At 41.9% G+C, this 23358-nt stretch overlaps 1 long non-coding RNA gene across 2 annotated transcripts in view; it reads left to right on the top strand.

Annotated features, from left to right (window-relative positions):
- Positions 1-8333, top strand: part of LOC114487016 (uncharacterized) — a 15028-nt gene extending 6695 nt beyond the window's left edge. The window contains exons 2-3 of one of the 2 annotated variants that reach the window (XR_003681581.2): positions 3571-3650; positions 6379-8333. This is a non-coding gene — a long non-coding RNA (uncharacterized lncRNA). Of the gene's footprint in view, positions 1-3570; positions 3651-4893 lie in introns of both variants that reach the window. The other variant, XR_008618311.1, reaches the window with a different exon arrangement.
- Positions 8334-23358: the final 15025 nt, after the last annotated feature.

The raw sequence follows: 23358 nt of genomic DNA, 5'->3' as shown, positions 1-23358 counted from the left end.
TTTGTTCTTTAATTCTTCTAGGTCTTTGTTAAACATTTCTTGCATCTTCTTGATCTTTGCCTCCATTCTTTTTCCAAGGTCCTGGATCATCTTCACTATCATTATTCTGAATTCTTTTTCTGGAAGGTTGCCTATCTCCACTTCATTTAGTTGTTTTTCTGGGGTTTTATCTTGTTCCTTCATCTGATACATAGCCCTCTGCTTTTTCATCTCGTCTATCTTTCTGTGAATGTGGTTTTTGTTCCACAGGCTGCAGGATTGTACTTCTTCTTGCTTCTGCTCTCCGCCCTCTGGTGGATGAGGCTATCTAAGAGTCTTGTGCAAGTTTCCTGATGGGAGAGACTGGTCCAAAGATATAATCATCACTTCCAACGAAGAGGAACTCACATCTTCACAATGCTAGGTTCTGCATGGTTAGGGGTTGGTCCCTCACACTTCATTGACACTTCTGGATCACTGAGGTTTTATCCCGTAGAACATCACACTGAGGGCACCTTGGTATCCTGCTAGTGTTGGAGGGTCTCCTGCAGAGGTGGGGGTGGCTGTGGCTCACCGTGAGGACAAGGACACTGGCAGCAGAAGTTCTGGGAAGTACTCCTTTGCGTGAGCCCTCCCAGAGTCTGCCATTAGCCCCACCAAAGAGCTGAGTGGGCTCCAGTTTTGGGTTGCCTCCTGTGTGATGCAATTTTAAACGGGATTGTTTCCTTGCTTTCTCTTTCTGATAGTTTATTATTAGTACATAGGAAAGCAACAGATTACTATGTATTAATCTTGTATACTGTAACTTTACTGAATTCTTTTATTAGTTCTAATAGTTTTCTGGTGAAGACTTTAGGGTTTTCTGTACATAGTATCATGTCATCTGCAAATAGTGACAGTTTTATTTCTTTCCTTCCAATCTGGAGGCCTTCTACTTCCTTTTCTTGTCTGATTACTTTGGCTAGGACTTCCAAGAAAAAGAAGAGCAAACAAACCCCAAAATCAGCAGAAGGAAGAAAATAATAAAGATCAGAGAGGAAATAGATAAAATAGAGACAAAAGAAATAGAAAGGGTCGATGAAACCAAGAGCTGTTTTTTTGAAAAGATAAATAAAATTGATAAACCTGTAGCCAGGCTCATGAAGAAAAAAAGAGAGGACCCAAATAAACAAAATAAGAAATAAAAGAGGTGAAATAAAAACCAATATCACAAAGGTAGAAAAATCATAAGAGAATTCTACAAACAGTTATCTGCCAACAAACTGAACAGCCTAGAAAAAATGGACAAATTTCTAGAATCATATAACCTTCCAAAACTAAATCAGGAAGAAACTGACCATCTGAACAGATGAATCACTAGTAGTGAAATGAATTTGTTATAACAGAAAAAAAAAAAAACAACACTGCAAACCAAAGTCCAGAACCAGACAGCTTCACAGGGGAAATCTACCAAATGTATAAAGAAAAGCTAATACCTATCCTCAAACTATTCCAAAAAATTGAAGAGGACAGAACACTCCCAAATTCATTCTCTGAGTCCACCATTACCCTGATACCAAAACAAAACAAAGACATTCCCCCCAAAAATTAAATTACAGGTCAATATCTCCGAGGAATATAGATGCAAAAATCATCAACAAAATATTAGCAAACTGAATTCAACAATATATAAAAAGAATCATGCAACCTGATCAAGTGGGATTTATTCCAGGGATTCAAAGATGGTTCAATATTCACAAATCAATCAATGCAATACACCACATTAACAAAGGAAGGATAAAAAAATCACATGATCATCTCAATAGTCTCAGAAAAAGCATCTGACAAAAATTCAACATCCATTCATGATTTAAAACTCTCATCAAAATGGGTACATAGGGAACATATCTCAACATCAACAAAGCCACAGACAACATATACTCAATGGTGAAAAGCTGAAAGACTTTCTGCTAAATTCAGGAACAAGACAAGGATGCCTACCCTTGCTAGACTGTTCTAAGGCCAGGCATGATGTGGGCCGAGCTGTGTCCTCTGCTCAAGCTGACCTTCCTCAAGCTGCAGGTCGAAGCAGATCACCTTTTAGGGTGAGCAAGTGTCATTTGCCGATCCAGAGTGTGGTATGTGGGGAAGAGCAGAGCCCTCATCTCCCAGTCAAGCAAACCAGACAAAGTTCTAGCCCAGTGCTCTGTCAGAGGGGTGGAAAGGGTAGAATCAGGGCTGCAGGGATCCAGAGTGGGTGCTCAGCTGTCATCTGGGGTCCCCTGCACACCTCCCCCACGCAGTGGATCCCATTTTCTTTCCCTTGCATATTTTTTGTTTATCCATTCATTTTACTGGAGCCTATTATCCACTAGCTTCTTGAAAAATGGTGCCTGGGCAACAAAGTTTTTAAGACTTGCATGTCTTAAAATGTTTTTCTTCTATCCTGACATTTGATGGATAATTTTATTGGGTGTGGAATTTCATGTTAGAAATTAATTTCCTTCAGAATCATGAAGCCGTTTCCTCATATTCTTCTTACTTCCAGGTGTTTCTTTGGCGAAGCCCCAAACCTTTGTGCCTGGCTGTTTTTTCTTCGCGATCCAGTGTCTTCCTCTTGTTCCCAGGTGTTCTGAAGTTTCACCGTACGTGCATCAGTGTGGTTCTGTTTCCGTCCATTGTGCTGGGCCCTTGGTGAAATCTTTACATCTGGCAACTCACATCTCACTGGCCTGGAAAATTACTTTGTTGTTATTTTTTGTTTGTTTTCCTTATTTTCCCTTTCTATAACTCCTTTGGTTTGGATGTTGAATCTTCCGGGCTGATCTTGTAATATTCTAATATTTTCTTTTATATACTCTATCTTTTGTGATTTTTTTTAATCTTTCAAATCTTCTAGTGAGTTTTTAATTTCTGCTAGCAATAAAAAGCATTTCTTTCCTGAGTTGTTTTTTTTTTTTTTCTGAATGTGCCTTTTCTATAATACCCTGTTCTTGGTTCCATGTTTTCTTTTCTCTCTGAGGATGTTAATGACAAGTTTCCTTTTCTTCTATCAGCATAATTCCTGCTCCTTCCAGGTTGTGTTTCTCTACCTGTGCTTTTAGGTCTTGTCTCTCATGCTAAGGCTTCCCCTCAGTGCCATTCCATCCTTGTTGTCTGTTCATGATGAGGACCAGGGGATGGAAAAGCTGGTTGGAAGCTCAGATGGGACGACTGGCAGTTGTTATGTCTGAATTTATCGTGGGTTTTCTGGTTGAGCCAGTTGTCAGGAAGCACCTGATATCTATAATTCCAGTTCTGTAGAGGCTGGTGGGTAGGAAGTCTTCTAATTTCCTGCTTGTACATACTGGCAGCCAACCTGTGGAGCTAAATGGTGAAGGGCTGGGGGAGGAGGAATTCCTGCCCACAACCCTCAATATGCAAGTGAGAACTGAGTTATGTTTACAGAACAGCAATCATGCCCTCAGTAGAACCTGGAATCCCTTAAACATCACAGGTTTCTGCCAAGGGAAGGTTGGGGCAGATACCCAAATACACAGACTGGAGAGAGGGATGTAGAGCACCCTTTGAATTTCTTTTCAAACAATCTTCCCCATCTTGCTTTGTTTCTAGCTCCACCCTTAGTCCCCGATTCCAGAGGTGTTTGATGCTGCCCTGCGTGAGGGTTTTGAGGATTCCGTCCCATAACTCAGGTTGGTCTCAGCTTCTCCCACTGCTGCCTTGGGATTCTTTTGTATCTGCTAAATCAGTTAGCAATAATCCAACTTCTCTCCTTCCAAAACTTTATTGCTATTTTATTCCACTCTTCTATATCTCATCCTTGTGGCTTTTTTAACAGAATTCTCTCGTCTTAGTTTGGTGTATTTTCACAAGAGAATGAGATGTGAGATGATGTGTATTTACAACTAATCACCTCTAAGCTATAAATTGCTAAGTTCCTTCCAAATTCAAACTTTTACATACAACTCAACACATCTGGAGATTATTTTGGTATATAATAGAGATAATATTCCAACCTGATACAAACAAAACTTGACTTTCCCAAACCCCAGCTTTTACAACATTCACCCTTTCCCACACTAGAGCATGATGCTGCCATTATTATAAATTAAGTTCTTAAGTCTGTTTAGGGCAATTTTAAGATTATGTATCCTTTCCTATTGATCTATAAGTCAATTATCACACCAGAGCATCCAAAACACTCAAAACACATATGCAGGCTCACACGGGCACACACACGTTCACATATGCACACACAGGTGCACACATGTGCACATATGTTCACGTGCTCACACACTCACACTCTTACACACATGCACATGTTCACAGATGCATACACACGTGCACAGATGCCTGATGACTTGGTGTTTCCTGGGGTAACTGTCTCCAGGAAGGAAGGGAGGAAGGCAGGCGAGGGGAGGTGGCAGGAAGAGCCCCCTGCCACCCAGGAGGCGGTGCCGACACGCGGCATCACGTGACCTGCTCTCGAGAGTCGTCCTGGTTTCTGATGGTGAGCAGACATCTTCTCTCAAGTACGGAAGAAACACAGTGTGGATGGACTACCAACTAGTTGTTCTCACATTAGCCTACGGCTGCAGCTGAGCAGTTCGTGGAAACTTGCCCAAGATTTTGGGTATTGAAAGCATTTGCAAAACGTGGCATATTTGGGTAAACACTCCAAGCCCAAACTCAGCACTTTATCAATGTTGTTCAAGCACAGGCTTTGCCAAACAAACAACAGATAAATACATACATAAAAGGTAAATATTAAGACAATTTCTTCTGATTAGACAAACCCGAAGATTCATGGTGCTAATGTAGAAATGCTTCTAGTCATGATTAGTTGTAATATCTTTTATGGTTTTCTTTGGATCAGAGAGGAGAAAAGAAAACACAAAAGGAATAGGAAATTTAAAATTATTTCCTACGGTCTAGGAGGAAGAAATTGCCTATGGCTGAGTTGGAGAGAAACTTCTGAAAACTGGATTTATTCTGCCAGAAAGGGCTTTTGATTCTAAGCTGTCCTAAAGATATAGACAATTCAGTTAAGCATGCAACTCAAAGCAATGATACAGGATGTGTTGGAAAGAGGCCTTCTGGTGAAGGCTAAGATATATGATTAAAAAGTAATTTAAAATAGTTAAGACCATGAAGAGTTTGGACTGGAAGTCGGGAAATTTGAGTTTTAGCCCCAGAATCTGCTTTTAATTAGTTCTGTAACTTAGGGAATTAACTTCTCTTTCAAAGCCTTGGCTTCCTCACTTAAAACGCAGAGGCCAATGCATACAGTCCCCAAGGCCTCCTACAGCCCTAAATCTCCCTGAGGGAAATTTCAGCCAGGACGCCACTGACACACTGGCAACTGAGAACAGGGTGGTCTCTGGGGTGAATCACGGCTGTGGGACACGGGACACGAGGTGAGCGCATTCTTCTCAACCAAAGCCTTATGGAGTCTCTCCTTCATGCGTCTAAGAGCTTCCAAAACGCAAAGAGACAGATGATCCCATTTTACATTTTTTAATTTTTGAGAGAGAGGCAGAGTGATGACTACCCCACCTCTCCCCCAAGTGCAATGGAAGCCTGGGCCCTCCTGGGGTCCCACATGAGGCTCGGAGACCCTCCCACCATGCATCACCTCATCCCACCCCCCAGAATGAAAGGGGGGTGGCTCAGAGTGTGAGGAGAGTGCTGGAGGGAGTCCAGATTTTGTCAACCGTGAGCCCAAACCCAGTCCACAGGAACGTGCCTGTGAATTTCTAACATCCCATATTTACCAAAAAGTGTAAAGGTCATAGCAGGTAGGGGCATTGGTTGTAAGAAGTATCAACCCACTTGTCCTGGCATAGAAAAAGGGGGCCTTTATTATAAGGATATGAGGTGATGCCTGACATCAAAGGAGGAGTGGAGCTGGGCCATGTGCACAGATCACTCTGTTCCCTGCACAGCCTGCACGGACCACTCTGTTCCATGCACACACCACTCTGTTCCCTGCACGGACCACTCTGTTCCCCACACAGGACCACTCAGTTCCCTTCCCCGCACGGACCACTCTGTTCGCACAGGCAGACTCCATCATTTGCTTCTCTTGCCCATGTGGGAGTTGTCAGCCGCCACCGCTCCAAGGTTCCTCGTCAGCCCTGAGTGTCAGTTCCCGGGTTTCCAGGACGTGTGATCTGATGGGCCCACTTAGGTCAGAAGGTCATGGTTCATCCAACCAGCTGTAGTCCAGGGGAGGGGGACCAACCCTGTGCCTGAGGTGGGAAGTTCCCAGAACCGTGGAGCTTACAGGCCCAAGAAATCCTCCTGTAGAGGCTGCCACATGGAGTGAGGGGCACACAGGATTTTACTCTTGAGGGGAAAATTTAGGGTTGCTCTTTTTAAAATATCTTCCCTGTTTAGAAGTATTTTCCTTTCCACCAGGAAATCAGTATGATGAGCAGGAGAAACAATTCACCTAAAAGTCCTGTAGGTGAATCTTTATCCCAAATGTTTGGCCACTCCAAGATTGTGTCATCTGTTCGTAAAACTATTCTGCATGTTTGCTCTGCGGACCAGCCTGTGCTGAATCGATGTCAAACGACTGGGACAGGCTGTGTGGTGACCGACGGCTGGGAGCAGGCCAAACCCAGCCTTCCAGTCAGGCCACAGGCCAAGTGTGCAGCGCTGGACGGTGGCTGTCACATCCCAAGGGAACCTGGACTCTGGCTCCCACAGCGCAGGCCCACTGGGGTCGCGACCTGAAGGCAGACAAGAACAGAAAGGGACAGCCATTTCTCCCCTGGGTGGCAGGGCGGCCAGCCAGCAGCCTCGGGTCCAGAGCTGGAGCCGGACGTGAGTAGCGAGGCTTGGGCCCGCAGACAGGAGCTGTGACGGCAGGTTATGGCCCAGCGGGAAGGAAGTCCCTTGTGCCATCAGCAGAGTCTGCTCCTGAAAGGACATTGTTTCCGCGTGCGGTGGGGAGAGGCCCCATCTGCAGGAGGCCCGGGGCATGGAGGCAGGTCCCTCTCCTTTGCCCACGCCCAGCCTGGGGCCTGGAGGACGGCCGTGGCCCAGCAGCCCCTCCTCTCTGGACCTCTGCTGTTTCCCCCGGGAAGGCTCCCGGGCCCAGGACTAGCACAGACCACGCAGATGGACATGGGGCACCTGTGGACCCCCCTTTGTGCGTCTTCTCCATCGGGCCACCCAGGCCACCTGCTGGGGCCGTGTCCCCATGTCCAGCAGACTCTCACTGGCAGGACCCAGGCATTTCCCTAACACACTTGTGTGTTTTCTGAGATGTGGTGTTAACCTCGTAAATGTCTGGATGAAAGTTCGAATAAACAAAATCACCCATTGTCCTTGATCCCAGGTGGATTGGTCTGTTCTAGTTGAGCCATGAGCCTGTCTCTGGAGTGTCTGTAAGCGTGTTTGATGGCTGCATGGGTCCATCTTCTGTGCTTTTCCACGTGGAAGCACCAGGTTCATCTAATGAAGAGATCACTTTTAAATCTGCCGTTGGCTGCGATCAAGGGCTCTACAGAGCACACGGTCTAGTCAATGAAGACAGTGTGCGAAGAGCTGGGTCTCCCACGTCCTCAACGCGCGCCTGCGGTGGGACCACACTTAGTACTTCGTTATTTCCCGACCTTAACAAGACGTTAGGAGTGATGGATAAAGGAACTGAGGATTTCACGGGGAGGTTAAGGGGGCGAATTCAAAGGACACACCAGCCGCAGTTGTAATTGATTCTCCTCCCCCATATTTCCTCTCTGCCTGGGCTGGTTCTTCTCCTTTCCCCTGCCCCACCTCCCTCTGAGATCCCCCTTTATGACCCAGCAGGTCAGCTGCATAAATCACACTCTGCAACCCGGCCTAACAGACTGGCTTTATGTTTCCCTCAAGCAAGCCCCTCGGCCGGTGGGTGTTACCTCACTAGGTGTGTGCTGAGCGTGTTCAAGAACCTGGTTCCCTTCTGTGTTGGGAAAAAAGTCACCATTGCCACCCCTGTGGGTCTTACTCAGCAAGACAGCCTTGCTTTCTGAGACCAGCAATTACGCTCCGTCTGAACAAACGAAGTCAGCGCCCAGAAGGGCCGCATCCCGGTTCACCTGGTGAGTCACTGGGGCTCACAAACCTGCCTAGAAAAAACCCACCGGATCCTCGGAACCACAGCCACTTCTCAGCCTTTCTGCCATCTCCCGGCTGGGTTCTGTCTTCTGACGTGAGATATTCCCTGTCCCCAAAATATTTCCTAATATCTCCTCAACCCAAGAAAGTTCAAAGACTCTACATTCAAATATCCATTCGAACGCATTTTAAAACCTTTTTGCCTATCACACAATTATTGTAACTGAGCTAAACGACAAAGTCTGGTGTTTACAAATCATGTCCAATGCATTCACTACACACTGCCTTTCGGTCCTGCAAAGGAAATTCTGTTTACGTTATTACTTAGTGAGAACTAAGAGTTAGCTTGAATTCATTATTTCTTCTTTGGTCATGAAAAATGTGTTAATTATAAAATCTACCTTTCCCAAAAGCATACCTTTCCAAAACGGTGCCAAAATCTTGCTTTTTCTCTGATAGTGATTTTCTAAGTCACTTATTTTGGGGGGAAAGGGATGGAGAAAAGTATAATTTTTCCTTTTAATAGGGACCCTTAATATTTAATGGGAAACAATGATTCTAGTTCAACTTTTGCCTTATGACTAAGCCTAGTAAATATCATAATATACATAAAAGCAATAATGAAGTGCCAAATGTAAATGATGCCATCTTAAGTACCAAAGTAAATTCCTTCCCTTCAACGATTTGTGAACAAATGGATGAGGGGCACAGCCGGAGACGGACCAGGTCAACCGTGTGTCGACCCCACGGCACCCTCTGCAGGTGGCTGAGAAGGGGCCGGGGGCCTGCGGGGGAGGCCTCCTCTGCCGCCCCCGAGCTGCCCACGGCCGGCTCCAGGCTCCGAGGCACCCCAGGAGAAGGTCCTGTGCGAGGGGGAGGGGCTGGACACCTGATGCTGCCGCATCAAGGTCAAGGTGAGCCGGCAGACAGCCACAGAGAGGCAGCCTGCCCCGGTGCCTGGCCATCCAGAGAGACAGAGAGAGACAGAGAAAGAGAGAAAGAGAGAAGGAAGGATGGAAGGAGAGGAGGAGGCGGGGCTGCGGCCTCGCTCTGCCTGCCGGATCTCACGCCAATTTCTCGCAGTGACTCCAACCCAGGCTCATTACCCGAAGGGAATCCTGGACCCAGCTTAGAGGAGCTGACACCACACAAGGCTTCAAAACACCCTTGAACCCAGTGTCAGCCCAGTGACTCCCTTTGTTCACGTCCCCCCAAAAGCACACAGCGGCTGCTGGGATGACGGAATACAGGAGCCGGCACACGACCGGCCAGGGCAGCTGCCCCAGGGTCACGAGGCCAGGGGTCACGCCCTGCCGCATAACCTCTTGTCCTTGCTGCCCTGGTGTACGCGTGTGTTTCCCAATTCCAAGAATAGTACAAGATTGCTCTGTCCCCTGATGTTTCACCAACAGTGGAGGGTCAACATCTTTCTGTGACTGACACATGTGAGCTCACCCACAGGTGGACCCACCCAGCCCCATTCTCGGGCTCCCACCTCCTGGTCAGCAGGGTAACAAGATGCCGTTCCATTCTGTGCCCTCTCACTCCTAGAGGCAGGGCTGCTTGGCCAGAGGTTTCAGATCAAATGTGTGGGGCTCAGGCCGAGGGCGCTCTGTCCCCGGGCCGCGTCTGTGACCAGCCACCAGCCACGAGCCCTTCTGTCCACGGCACGAGGCGGGGTGCCTGCTGAGGGCTTGTTATGAAGCTTGGGTGCGCGTCACTCTGAAAGCACGCTGCACCAGGCTACGCCCCACGTGCATGTTCAGTCCCCGCATCCTACTCAGCCCTCCTGACTGGGTAAGGAAGAGGCACCCACCACGTGCTGCGTGCTGTTCATCCTGAGTTACACGTGTTGCCACGTGTTCCTTCGTGTTCCTTCTCTTGTGTGTCTTCTCTAGCGATGACCTCGTCCAGGGTCAAGATTGATCTTTTTATCGAGATGTCAGTTGTTTTCTGCCTTCTTTGTTAAACTTCTCCCTATAATCTTACCAGCCTGTCCTTGGTGTTTCACGTGAAAACTTGGGATTCGTACATATTCAAGCCTAAATCATTCCCTTGATCACGACTGACCGTGTCAGACATAGGACAGCCTTTCCCACCCATGATTGTATGCACATTAACCTGTACTTTCTTCTCTACTTCATGGTTAATGTGCTAACATTTATGGAATTTAGTCTAGGTATGAGGTTTAAAGCAGAATTCTAGTTTTATTTGACTACCAACTACTTGGCCATTATTTCCTGCTGTGCTATTTGTGAAAATAAACCCTTCTTCATTCACTGAGCTGAGGTGTCACTTTAATTCTACACCAAATCCCCACATATTCTGGAGTATCTTTCTAGACTTGTAGTCTATTTTTTTTTTTTGCCGTATACGGGCCTCTCACTGTTGTGGCCTCTCCCGTTGCGGAGCACAGACTCCGGATGCGCAGGCTCAGCGGCCACGGCCCACAGGCCCAGCCGCTCTGCGGCATGTGGGATCTTCCCGGACCGGGGCACGAACCCGTGTCCCCTGCATCGGCAGGCGGACCCTCAACCACTGCGCCACCAGGGAAGCCCTAGACTTGTATTCTATTCCTTCAGTCTCTGTTGCTTTGGTGGGACCTTACAGCTTTAACTAAGCCCTTCTTAAAGTATGTGACAGTGTAGCACGGCCCTCACACCCTTCCATTTCAGGTTACTTTTGAAAAGTTTAGCATGTTTATTCTTCCCAATAAGCTGTAGATTAATTTTGTCACTGTCTCCTAAAATTGCATTAGGGATTTTCTTTGAACTGTATAAAAATGTTACAGGTTCCTTTTAAAAATGTAAATCTTTAAAATATTTTATGTCTTCTCCATTTATCCAGATCTTCTTGATGAAAATTTTTATATTTCCTTCATAAAGGAACTTTACCGTAGCACAGTTATTCCTAGGAATTTTTCATTGTTACTGTGAATAGAATCGTTTTTATTACATCTTATGGTCACACAAGTCTCTTCAGTTTTCAAGCAGCTAGTATTGTTTTCAGTGTTGACAGCCCTGTTTCTCTTCTTCCCCGTACACACACACCACCTGCTTCCTTCTCTTGCCTCTCTCTTTCTCTAAACCAGTCCTGCCATTATTGAGTTCACTGCTTCCAGGGCTAAAACGGTGACTACGACATCATCTGTGGGGTTCAGGCTAATGTTCCCTATCAAGATGTAAAGCTGTCTTTATAATTTTAATGGGGCTTCCCTGGTGGTGCAGTGGTTGAGAATCCGCCTGCCGATGCAGGGGACACGGGTTCGTGCCCCGGTCCGGGAAGATCCCACATGCCGCGGAGCGGCTGGGCCCGTGAGCCGTGGCCGCTGAGGCTGCGCGTCCGGAGCCTGTGCTCTGCAACGGGAGAGGCCGCAACGGGAGAGACCACAACAGTGAGAGGCCCGCGTACCGCAAAATAAATAAATAAAAATAAATAAATAAAAAAAATATATATAATTTTAATGAATTATGAGTTTCAATTTTATTAAATGTTCCTTTGGTTGCTGTCAAGATAATCATTGGTTGTGAATTCTATAAATACATTTTTAAATAACAAACACCTTTTTTCCTGGAATAAGACCAGCTTTGTCTTAATGTATTAATGTTTATTAATATAGATAAACTGGATTTATGTATTCGTATCTCTGCTGTCTTCCCACTGAAGAGCGGCTGGGTGGGCAGGCCCACAGTCAGAACACGCTTCTGTCGTTAGCTGACTGCGTCATTCCTTTATCTCCTAGAATTTACTGTCGCAGAGAGGTCTGCCAAATTTTTGTAATCTGTTTTTAATTAGCTTGCTTTCTGTCAGAATGCTGAAAACATTTTTCTTCTTCTTTTAAAAATCTTTTGCCATGTATGTTTACTGTAAGTGTTCTTTTACCAACTTTGGCGAAGCTTCTTCTCCATCCGGGAACAGGCACCTGAGCTCTCCCTGTGTCACCACGTCCAGTGTTGGGCTCAGCATCCCTCACCTCTGGGTCTCCCGTCCCCTCTGTGTTTGTCCTCCTGTTCAGCCTGAAGGAGATGCTCCAGTGCATCTCCCACATCACTAGTTCTCGACATCATTCATTATGCTTGTACTGCCTCCCATGTGAATTATAAATCAGGCCAATATTCGTTTTATTCCAAACCTCCCTTTCATTATTTAGCTCCATTTACATCTCAGTAAGTTTCTTCGTTTTTAGCTGACGTATATTTTTATATTTTATTAATAATTTGAAATACTCCTTTGAAATAATTTTCTGCATTTTGGAGAACATCAAAATCATACTTTCCCTCTATGCCTTAAATATTTTAGCTGTGAAAATATTTTCTATTTTTATTTAGACTTTTTAATAACGGGCTCCACATTCTACTGGTTTTTTTTTTTTTCTCTTTATACCTTTATAAACAAGATAACTGTTTGCAACTCATGCTGTCACAGCAAGAATAAGTAAATCTCTCTTGGTCTCTCTGTCCATTGATATAATGACTGAAATCATTTTTCAAAAATAACAGGAGAAAGTAAGGTATCCAGCTACTAGTCTTTGCAATTCTTTATGATCCTTTACAGTTCTTAGCTTACTTTTGTACACTGAAATCATTACCCAGGATGTATACCCAGATGCCTTCCAATTCACGCCTATACCTTCACCTCCCAGAATATAGTGGGTCACCATTGGTTTTCCTGTAGTTTTCCTCAACTTATTTTCTAATATCTGTAGTAGTGTATCATTTTAAGAAAATTATAAAAGAAAGGGAAGAGAAGAAAGTCATATGCACTTCAGAATTCTGCCTCACAAGCAGTTTTAAAGGCATTAAGGGTGTGAATTATTATCTACTGCTACGCAACAAACTACCCTAAAGCTTAGTGACCTAAACAGCAGACATTAGTTACCTCACAGTTTCTGTGTGTCAGGATCTGTGCAGAGTTTATCTGGAGGCCTCTGGTTCAAGGTCTTTCGTGAGGCTGTAGTCAAACAGCCAGCCAGGGCTGTGGTCTCATCTGAAAGCTGGATGGGGAGGGGTCCACTTGCACCCACATGGCTTTGGCAGGCTCCAGTTCCTCATGGACGGTGGGGATGAGGGCTTCAGTGCTTGCTAAGCCACATGGGCCTCTCCACAAGACTGCTTCCAGCATGGAAATCTGCTTCCCCAGCACAAGTGATCTGAGAGAGCAAAAGTGAGAGAGAGCAAGGGAAGCCCCCAGGATGGGAGTCAGGGTCTTTTTAAAACTGAATATTCAGAGTGATATCTCATGATGTCTTCTCTTCTGCCTTGTTCGCCCTTTAGAAGTGAGTCACTGGCGCCACTCACAGTCAGGGGAGAATACTGCCCAGAGGCAGGGATCACCAGGGTCCATCCCAGAGGATGGCTGCAGTTGGTCACCTGCCTTCATGGTTGGTCACAGGCAGTGAACACATAGAGGAAGAGGCAGGAAAGTACTTTCTACCATTTTTCAGATACTATTGCCAAGAAATAAAACTGGGGTCTCTCGCGAAGAAGACCAAGCCTTGGTCGACTTCTTGATCCATATTCGTTACTCCTAGTATCTGTCACTGAAAGGTTTTGGTATTAGATGGTCTATTGGTTGAAATTTTTAATTTTGAAAATTTCTCTGTCTTCACTTGTATTTGTTGTGATGTTGGATATAAAGTTTTGCACTGAAACTTGTTAAACAGACCAAACTTTAAGACACTTGCACTTCTTCTACCTTGAATGTGCTTTTAAACTAAATGTCCTTTCTAAGGAATAAACAGAATTGGAATTACATATATAAATCATGTGTGTGTTTATTCTAGAAGGCAATGGTTAAAAGTATCCACATAATCGAGGGGTGAGTTTTGCTTTTATTTATTCATATGTAATCCCATAGGCAGAAAAATCCCTAATATGATAAAGGCATATTTGACTTAGGTATGACGGCAAACACAGCAAGTATCCTCAGACGTTCTGCTGAATTAAAAAAGGTTAGCCTGTTTAATGTTTTTATTTAGCTAAAATAGATATTACAGTTGATATAAATACAATAAAATTACCATAATATCATGAAACAGAGAAAAAGATGTTTGAAATAGTGGTAACTCCCCTGGATTAGGGACTTCACTGTGTACATTCTTTAACAAAGCCAGGAATTTTAGCAACAAGAGGAGCTGTTAGTGAAGAGAATCACTTATCCTTGTGTCTTCCACCTGACAGTGTAGGCAACAACAAATCCACAACATGCCTACCCTCAATATGCTTACCATACCAATGGAGGCAGATACTTGGAGAAGCTAAGCGATGGCCCCAGCGTGGCCCTTGCTAGCTGGTGGTACTCAGATTTGAACCCAGGAAGTCATACTGCAGAATGCATGCTCATAACCTGCTATGAGTTGTTGCCTCAGTCAGGAACATGGGAACAGGTACATGATCAGTATTTGTTCACTTAATTAACAAATTCATGAATGCTTCAATGAATGGATGGACGTAGATTTTTTTTTTAACAAAATCTGATTCAAATTATGGAGCACTATCTTTTTTCTTTGGAAGGTTCTTATCCTAATAAGTGGTGCCTACAGAGCAAAGCTACTTCGCTTTATTTTTCTTAGTCAACATAATATCATGTTAGTGCTATTTTAAGAGGGGGGAAAAAACAAAAGGAAAATGCATAATCACTACTGTCAATGAGTTTTATGTGTACAGAGGTAGCCATCTTTACCCTCATCCTTTATCCAATTTCAAAAACTTGGCAGTGTGTGAAGTTACCAGTCACCTCCTAAGACTTCTGGTGTTGGAAGTAAGACCCTAACTCTCACTGAATTATGGACTGGAAAAATCTGGTCTCCTTATGTGTTTTCCATGTGGTTAGCTGAAGCTTTCTCTGCTCCAACACTGAGAAGGCCAGCATGTCTCCCCTGGCGGTTTTAAAGATTTTATAAAGTGGAAAATATTTTGCTTCCTTGGACTATCAAACTAGAGAGAATGAAAGACACTGCTATCATGTTTGGTGTTCATTTATTTTTCTGAATGTGGTAACCTCTTAAATCGGTGTGAGTTTAGGGGGTTTAAGGTTTGCAATTTGACCACATGAAAACAGAAATGTGTATGTATTTCTTTGTTAATATTTTGAGGAAAATATCTCCCTATCTTTATTATAGTGATACCTATTTCTCTGAATTCCATTATCTTCCCCAAAATGTTGTGTCTTTTAGTAGAAATAAGAAGTAGAAAAAATGTAAATTAATGTTTCTCCCTACTGAGAAATAGGAGGAGGATGGAAAGTCATTCCGGAACTGAAACCAAGCATGATAATTGCCACTTTGGGGCTCTCAGACACAGGGCTTGCTTCTGTAGACTTCTTTACCAGCACCAAGAAAAAAAATCAAAAACTCTTACAGCCAAAGCTCTGTGAATATTTTTCCTTTTTATCTCAAGTAGTTCAATAACACTTCTAAGAATTGTTTAAAAATGGTGGATTAGATGATCCTGACTAATGATCCATTAAAACCCGGGGTCTGAGTGCAATTTTCATCATTTCCAATTGCTTTCCAACTGAACTAAAACTTGGCAGGATTACTAAAACTGTTCTTAAATTCTTTACTTAATCATGCTAAGTTTTAGTTTGTTTAATTTACCTTTTGGCCATTAAAAGTATAATTTTATTTTTCCAGAGGTCACTCACATGTTTGTTTAGCCCATCTGACTTGACGGTTTGCAACAAAGAAAATAGAAATTAAAGATAATGGTATATTAATTCAGGTTTTGATATAGTTTTTATTAATATTATTTTACTTTGAGGAGGGAATACAGTTTCAAAAGGTTTGATTTGAGAAATGGTTCTTTACAATTGCTTTGCCAGATGACAGCAAACTGATGTAGAAAGCGGTGGATCAAGGTAGGTGGGGAGGAAAACTGTACTAAATATGATTTTGCAAAAGACAGGCTTCAAAACTGAAATTTATTTTCTAGGAAACTTTTGAGCAAGGTTAAATAATGAGTAGTAAAGAACTTGAAAATTTATATTTCCAGCCACCCAGTCTTATGACATTTTGTTCAAGTAGTATTTATTTTTATATATTCCGGTAAGGGGAAATTAGGTCTAAGTCCATACATCCAATGTAAGTGAACACATGAAGAATTTGCTAGGAAAGGTGAGCACACAACACTGAAGATCACTTGGCCTATAAAGTCAGTCTTTGGAATCAATCTATGACAAAGGAGGCAAGAACATACAATGGGGAAAAGACAGTCTCTTCAACAAGTGGTGCTGGGAAAGCTGGATAGCTACGTGTAAAAGAATGAAATTAGAACACTTCCTAACACCATACACAAATATAAACTCAAAACGGATTAAAGACCTAAATGTAAGACTGGAAACCTTAAAATGCCTTAGAAGAAAACAAGGTAGAATGCTTTTGACATAAATTGTAGTAGTATTTCTTTTTGGATCTTTCCTAAGGCAAAGGAAACAAGATCAAAAATAAACAAATGAGACCTAGTTAAACTTTAAAAAATTTGCACAGCAAAGGAAACCACTGACAAAATGAAAAGACAACATACCGAGTGGGCGAAAATACTTGCAAGTAATATGACAGATAAGGGGTTAATATCCAAAATATATAAATCGTTCATACAACTCAATCAACTGAATATCAAAAAAATAAACAACCTGATTAAAAAATGAGCAGAAGCTTGAATAGACATTTTTCCAAAGACGACATACAGGTGGCCAACAGGCACATGAAAAGATTCTCAACATCTCTATTCGTCAGGAAAATACAAATAAAAAACACAATAAGATATAACCTCACACCTGTCAGAATGGCTGTCATCAAAAGACCACAAATAACAAATGTTGGTAAGGATGTGGAGAAAAGGGAACCCTTGTATGCTGTTGGTGAGAATGTAAATTGGTGCAGCCACTACGAAAAACAGTATATACGTTCCTCAAAAAACTAAAAATAGAACTACCATATGACTGAGCAATTCCACTCCTGGGTATATATCCAAAGAAAATGAAACGCTAATTAGAAAAGATATGTGCACCCCAATATTCATAGCAGCACTATTTACAATAGCCAAGATATGGAAGCAACCTAAGTGTCCATCAACAGATGAATAAAGAAGATGTGGTACATATATACAATGGAATATTACTCAGCCATAAAAAAGAATGAGATAATGCCATTTGCAACCACATGGATGGACCTGGAGGGTACTGTGCTAAATGAAATGTCAGACAGAGAAAGACAAATACTGTGTGATATCACCTATATGTGAAATCTCAAAAATAAAACAAATGAATTTAACAAAACAGAAAAAGACACACAGATATAGAGAACAAACTAGTGGTTACCAGTGCAGGGGGCGAAGAGAGGAGAGGCAAGCTGGGGAGATGGGATTAAGAGATACAAAAACTATGTATAAAATAGATAAGCAACAAGGATATGTTGTATAGCACAGAGAACAGAGCCATTATTTTATAATAACTTTAAATGGAGTACAATATTGAATCATTATATTGTACATCTAAAACTAATATTGTAAATCAACTATACTTCAAATAAATAAATAAGTAAATAAATAAATTAAATATATGTTAGTATTTTGACCTGAATTAACTGGGTCCAAGGGACTCTGGCTTTTGCAAAGAGTTGACATTTTGTTCAGGGACAGTGGGAAAGGCTTGTCATTATCTCAGAGGAGGAAATGGGCTTTCTATAATTCACCTCTAAGTACCAGATTTGGTGTAGATTTTTTAAAAGATATTCTTTAGGAAGTTCCTACAGTATTTCTATTCTTCTATCCTTACTTCGCTAAGTATATTTATTGATATACAATATTTATTGTATGTTTACTGTATATCAATGAATATACTTAATGCAGTTTATTGTATATCAATTTTACCTAAATAAGGCTATTGAAAACATAGTCAAACTCATTTGTTGCAGCTAAAGAGTGGTAGGAGAGAAATTTATATCTACAATACATGCACTAGGGGGGAAAGCTGAGAAATAATTGTCTAAGCCTCCAAGCCAAGAACTAGAAAAGGAACACCAAATGAAACTGAGGAAAAGATAAAGGAAATCATAAAGAGCAGAAGTCAACGCATTATAAAAATATCTTTTTGTTTGTGTTTGCAAGTACCTGTTGTCTATTAATCACCTGAGATTTTACCTGACACACAGGTTCCTATGCATGACTGTTCCTTCATGTTTGCATGGAAGGAGGTTGGCATTGCTTTCTCTTCTCAGACAGCTGATGCACTACTGACCCAACTTGCAGACTCTGTAGCCAATTCCAGGATGCTTGAGCTAAAGTCTGTTAAGAAAAAAAAAGTAGAATTCTAGATACTGGGAAAACTTGTAACTAAATTAAATGTTTTAGTGACATTATAAATCATGGTACATCAAAGTTAGTTAAGAAAAAGTGGCAACTCAAGAATAATAGAGAGGGAAAATTGGATTAACAAACTGTCATTAGAACAAGGTAAAAGTGGGGTAGGAGAAGGATGGAGTGGGAGTTTGGGGTTAGCAGATGCAAACTACTATATACGGAATGGATAAACAACAAGGTCCTAGTGTATAGCATGGGGAACTATATTAAATATCCTGTGACAAACCATAATGAAAAAGAATGTATTTTTAAAAAGAATTATAGTTATGTATAACTCAGTCACTTTGCTGTATAACACAACATTGTAAATCAACTATACCTTAATTTTAAAATAAGTAAAAGTATCTTGGTAAAGACAGAAGCAAAATCAGAAATGTTGACCGAAAGTACGACCTTTCTTAAGACGGAAGGTTTTCTGCTCTGTTAAGCAAGTGACTATTAACTTCTCTCTTGCTCTTTTCACTCCCCGTATATACCATGTGCTCCTAGTATGCAGATTTGGTGTCTCACATTATTCTTAAATTATCCAATAGGGCCTCTTAAGGAGTGGCTGGGTCCTAATGTTGAGCAGGACAATGCAAGATGACCCTAAACAACCTTTTGTTATTTTTGCTTTTGTTGGTGGTGGTGGTGTTGAGGGGACACTTTCAGTAAGTCTGGAGATGCTAATGAAGACATCATCTTGTCAAGGCCCCCTCAAATGATTTGAGGGAAACAAATGGCTACACTTGATTAAACATTTGTGAAAAACCATAAATTTGTGGATTTAAAATGGGAAGGTAATAGAAGATGTGCTAGAAAAATATCCCTTGGTCAAAAAACCCACAGGATTAATCATGAAAACATATAATAAATGACTATGGTACCTGGATATGACTGCCACCAAGCCTCGGGATGTGGATTATAGAGAAACAGACATGTGATTATGATCCTTGGACCAAACAGAACCACCCAGGTGGAAGACGAACATACTGCCAGGGGTGATGTAGGAAAATGGGCTCATTTCTGAGCCCCCAGAAGCCTGGATGCAGACACACCACTCGGTCGCCCCAGTGCACTGGCTCCAAGCCCTTCCTCCAGATGAAGGGCCACCTTTGCCATCACTGATGGGGTTCAAGAACTAGGGGGACCTCATGCTGGCAAATACTCCCCAAGCTGCAGCTCATCCAAGGTCATGGGGAGGTCATTCGGAATGGTGGGGGGTCAGCCGTGACTGTAAATGTACAAACTTGTTTTCTGACCTTTTAATCTTAGTCGATTCCAGTGGCGATGGTGCAGCTGGAAACAGCGGGGGCCATGGAGACATGCTACTCTTGGTTCAGCCAGCTTCTGAGGTAAACGAGAACAGACTAAGTTGTCAAAGGCTTAGGGTTTGGTTGACAAGCAAGTTACTAGGTTAGGGTAGTGACTGTCAAAATGTGTTCCATGGAGACTAATTCTGGGTGACATTAACACATTACCCGAAAATAACTGGTCCAATGGCCAAATGTGTATGGGAAATGCTGGTTCAACACCAACAACAAAAATGTATTAATTCATTTCTGGGAAGATTCTTCAGAGCTTTATTATTAAATGATCATTTCACTAGAAGACCCAGAATAGGTGAGAGTGTGCAGCCTGGAATGCTTTCTCTCTTGGTGCATCTTCAGGGAATACACAGAGCCCTGGTTATCTGCACATTTGGTGACTGTCCTTAACCCCCATCTAGTTCATGAGGGCTTCTATGGGACTAGCCCAAAGTCTCTTTCATTTGTAATTACTCAGTTACTCTTCATCACATGCAGAGGAAAGGAATCATCTGCGAGAGGGTTAGCTGTGAGGAGTGCTCACAAGAAATAATCACTTATAATGGGATTCCCTGAGCCATAACTAAAGGTTCCACTTATTTCACTCACTGTCAGACCTGGAATTGCCAAAGACTAGATGATAATCTAGTACGACTTTTATGGTGAGTCCAGCAAAGAACGTTATATTAATACATTGACCTAAATTTAAATGGCAAAGTGTAAAATCCTACCTGCACCAACTCTCCTGTTAAACAGCTGAGCAATTGGCAGCCCCTGTGGGGCAACGTCCTAGAGGTGCATGCAGGACAAGACATAGGACCAACTAATGCTTATCCAGAAAAGCCAGGCGTGGAGACTTCTGGCAAAGGTCAGATGTCAATGTTCTGAAGGAGAACAAAGTCAGAGTGGGGCAGAAACACACTGTGTTGTCCATTCAGGGGCCTGATGGAGAGCAGGAGCCATGGTGATGAGGCTAAATGGGCAAGGATCCAATGAACCAACGAGTGAGCTGGGATGAGGGTGTGGAGCGGACAGACATGGAATGCAGGCCCCTGCAATGCTTCTTTGCATGGCCCCTCACCAGCTCGCATGGGAGTGCCGTGTGCCTGAGAGATTCTGACACTGAGCAGATACACTGGCCAAGCTTCCGGAAAGCAACGCTGCAATTACGTTTCCAGAAAAGGGGAAGAAACACTGCTAGCTCTGTTCCCAATCATAAGAAACCTTCCTTTTCTTTTAGGGATTTTGAATCCTCCAAGTGCGTACTAGGCTGATGTAAATTTTAGCTTTAAAAAAAATACAAATGGTACTGCACAAGATTAAATCATTAATTAAAAATGGGCCAAATGATATTACCCATTTGAGTTCTATATTTTTAAAGGGCTTTAGCTTTTGATGATATTCAGTGATTTCCAAACCTGACTTGTTTATTTGAATATATAGCATATCACGGTTTACAAAGCACTTTCATATAATGATCTATTCAGAGCTATACAACAACCATGCAAAGAAAGAAAAGAAAGGATTCTGGTGTCATAGAGGAGATCATTAAGCTCAAAGAGTCTAGTCTGCACCACAGTCAATATTAAAACCCAAGACCACTTATTGATCTTTTTTTCTAACCCATAGAGCTCTGCTTAAAGGATACCCAAATAAATAAACCTCCTAAATTTCTAAAATTTGATTTTACTATTCTTTAATTAAATACATATTACTCAGAAATTTTTGATAGTATTGTGACTCAAGCAGTTTATCAGTGGTATATGAGGAAGAGCAGATTCACATATCAGTAAATATAGTCTATTAACTATTAACAAAGATGTAAAATACATTCTTGGTGTTAATTTATTTATTTTCTTAGCTTTATCTACAACCTTCTCTTAACCTTAACCTTTCTATATAAATTGAGTGGGTTTTTCCTCTTTAGTTTTATCTTATGAACTATATCTGGAAAATAAAATATAATTTATGAAATTAGGGTATCAGTACTTGAACTGTCCCATACCACCAGGGCAATTTTCTGCATAAAGTATTTCAGCTCATTTTGTTCATGATAGGAAATACTCTGAGATTTAATGGCTTTCTAAAAGTGTTCCATTGCATGCCTAAAATTCATACAATATGGGTTGAAACAGCCAGGAAGTTGTACTGACTCTTCATCAGTCCTACTCCCACTGAAACAGCAGAAATAAAAAGCTATAGACCAAACTGACTTAACAGACATAGACAACTTTTCATCCAACAGCAGAAGAATATACATTCTTCTCAAATGCACATGGAACTTTCTCTAGGATAGATCACATGCTAGATCACTAAACAAGTCTTAACAAATCTACAAAGATTAAATCATTCCAAGTATCTTTTCCAAACACAGGAATAAAACTAAAGAAAATGGGGAAACTCACAAATATATGGAAATTAAATAACACATTACTGAAAAACTACTGAATCAAAGAACAAATAAAAAGGAAAATTAGAAAATATCTTGAAACAAACAAAAATAAACACACAACATACCACAACTTATGGGATACAGCAAAAGCAGTACCAACAGGAAGTGTGTAAGACATATGACTACATTTAAAAAGAAAGATCTCAAATAAATAACCTCACTTTACACATCAAAGAACTAGAAATAGAAGAACAAAAACCAAAGCTAGTAGAAGAAAGGAAATATAATGACTACAGCAGAAATAAATAAAAGAGAGTAGAAAAACAACAGAAGAAATAGATGAAATGAGTTGTCTTTTGAAAAACTAGGTAAAATCAGCCAACTCTTAGTGAGGCTAACCAAGGATAAAAGAGAGAAAACTCAACTAATAAAATCCAAAAATGGAAGAGGAGACATTACAACTGATGCCACATAAATAAAAAAGATCATAAGGGACTATTATGAACAATTATATGCCAATGAATTAGACAACTTAGAAAAAATAGATAAATTTATATAAACATACAGCTGCCAAAGCTGAATCAAAACGAAACAGAAAGGGACTTCCCTGGTGGTCCAGTGGTAAAGAATCCACTTTCCAATGCAAGGTACACAGGTTTGATCCCTGGTCGGGGAATTAAGATCCCACGTGCTGCAGGGCAACTAAGCCTGCATGCCACAACTACTGAGCTCACATGCCTCAACTAGAGAGCTCGCATACCACAAACTACAGAGCCTACCCGCTCTGGTGCCCATGGGCCACAACTAGAGAAGAGAAAACCTGTGCACCACAACTAGAGAAGCCCGCACACCACAACCAAGAGCCCATGCGCCACAATGAAAGATCCCGCATGCCTCAACGAAGATCCCACATGCCACAAATAAGACCCGACGCAGCCATAAAAATAAATAAATATATTTTTTAAAAAGAAATAGAAATCCTGAAAACACTGATAACAAAAAAGAAGATTGAATCAGCAATCAAAAACCTCCAAAGAAAGAAAAAAGCAGAATGTCTAGATGTCTTCACAGATGAACTCTACAAGCCTTTAAAGAAAAATTAATAGCAATCCTTAGACTTTCTCAAAAAACAGAAGGAACACTTACAAACTAATTGTATAAGACCAGCATCACACTGATACCAAAGCCAGACAATGACACCACAAGAAAAGAAAGCTACAGGCCAACATCCATGACAAACATCAATGCAAAAATCCTC

The sequence above is a fragment of the Physeter macrocephalus genome, chromosome 10 (assembly GCF_002837175.3).
Source record: "Physeter macrocephalus isolate SW-GA chromosome 10, ASM283717v5, whole genome shotgun sequence".
Taxonomy (NCBI): Eukaryota; Metazoa; Chordata; class Mammalia; order Artiodactyla; family Physeteridae; genus Physeter; species Physeter macrocephalus.
This window is presented reverse-complemented; position numbering and strand designations above follow the sequence as displayed.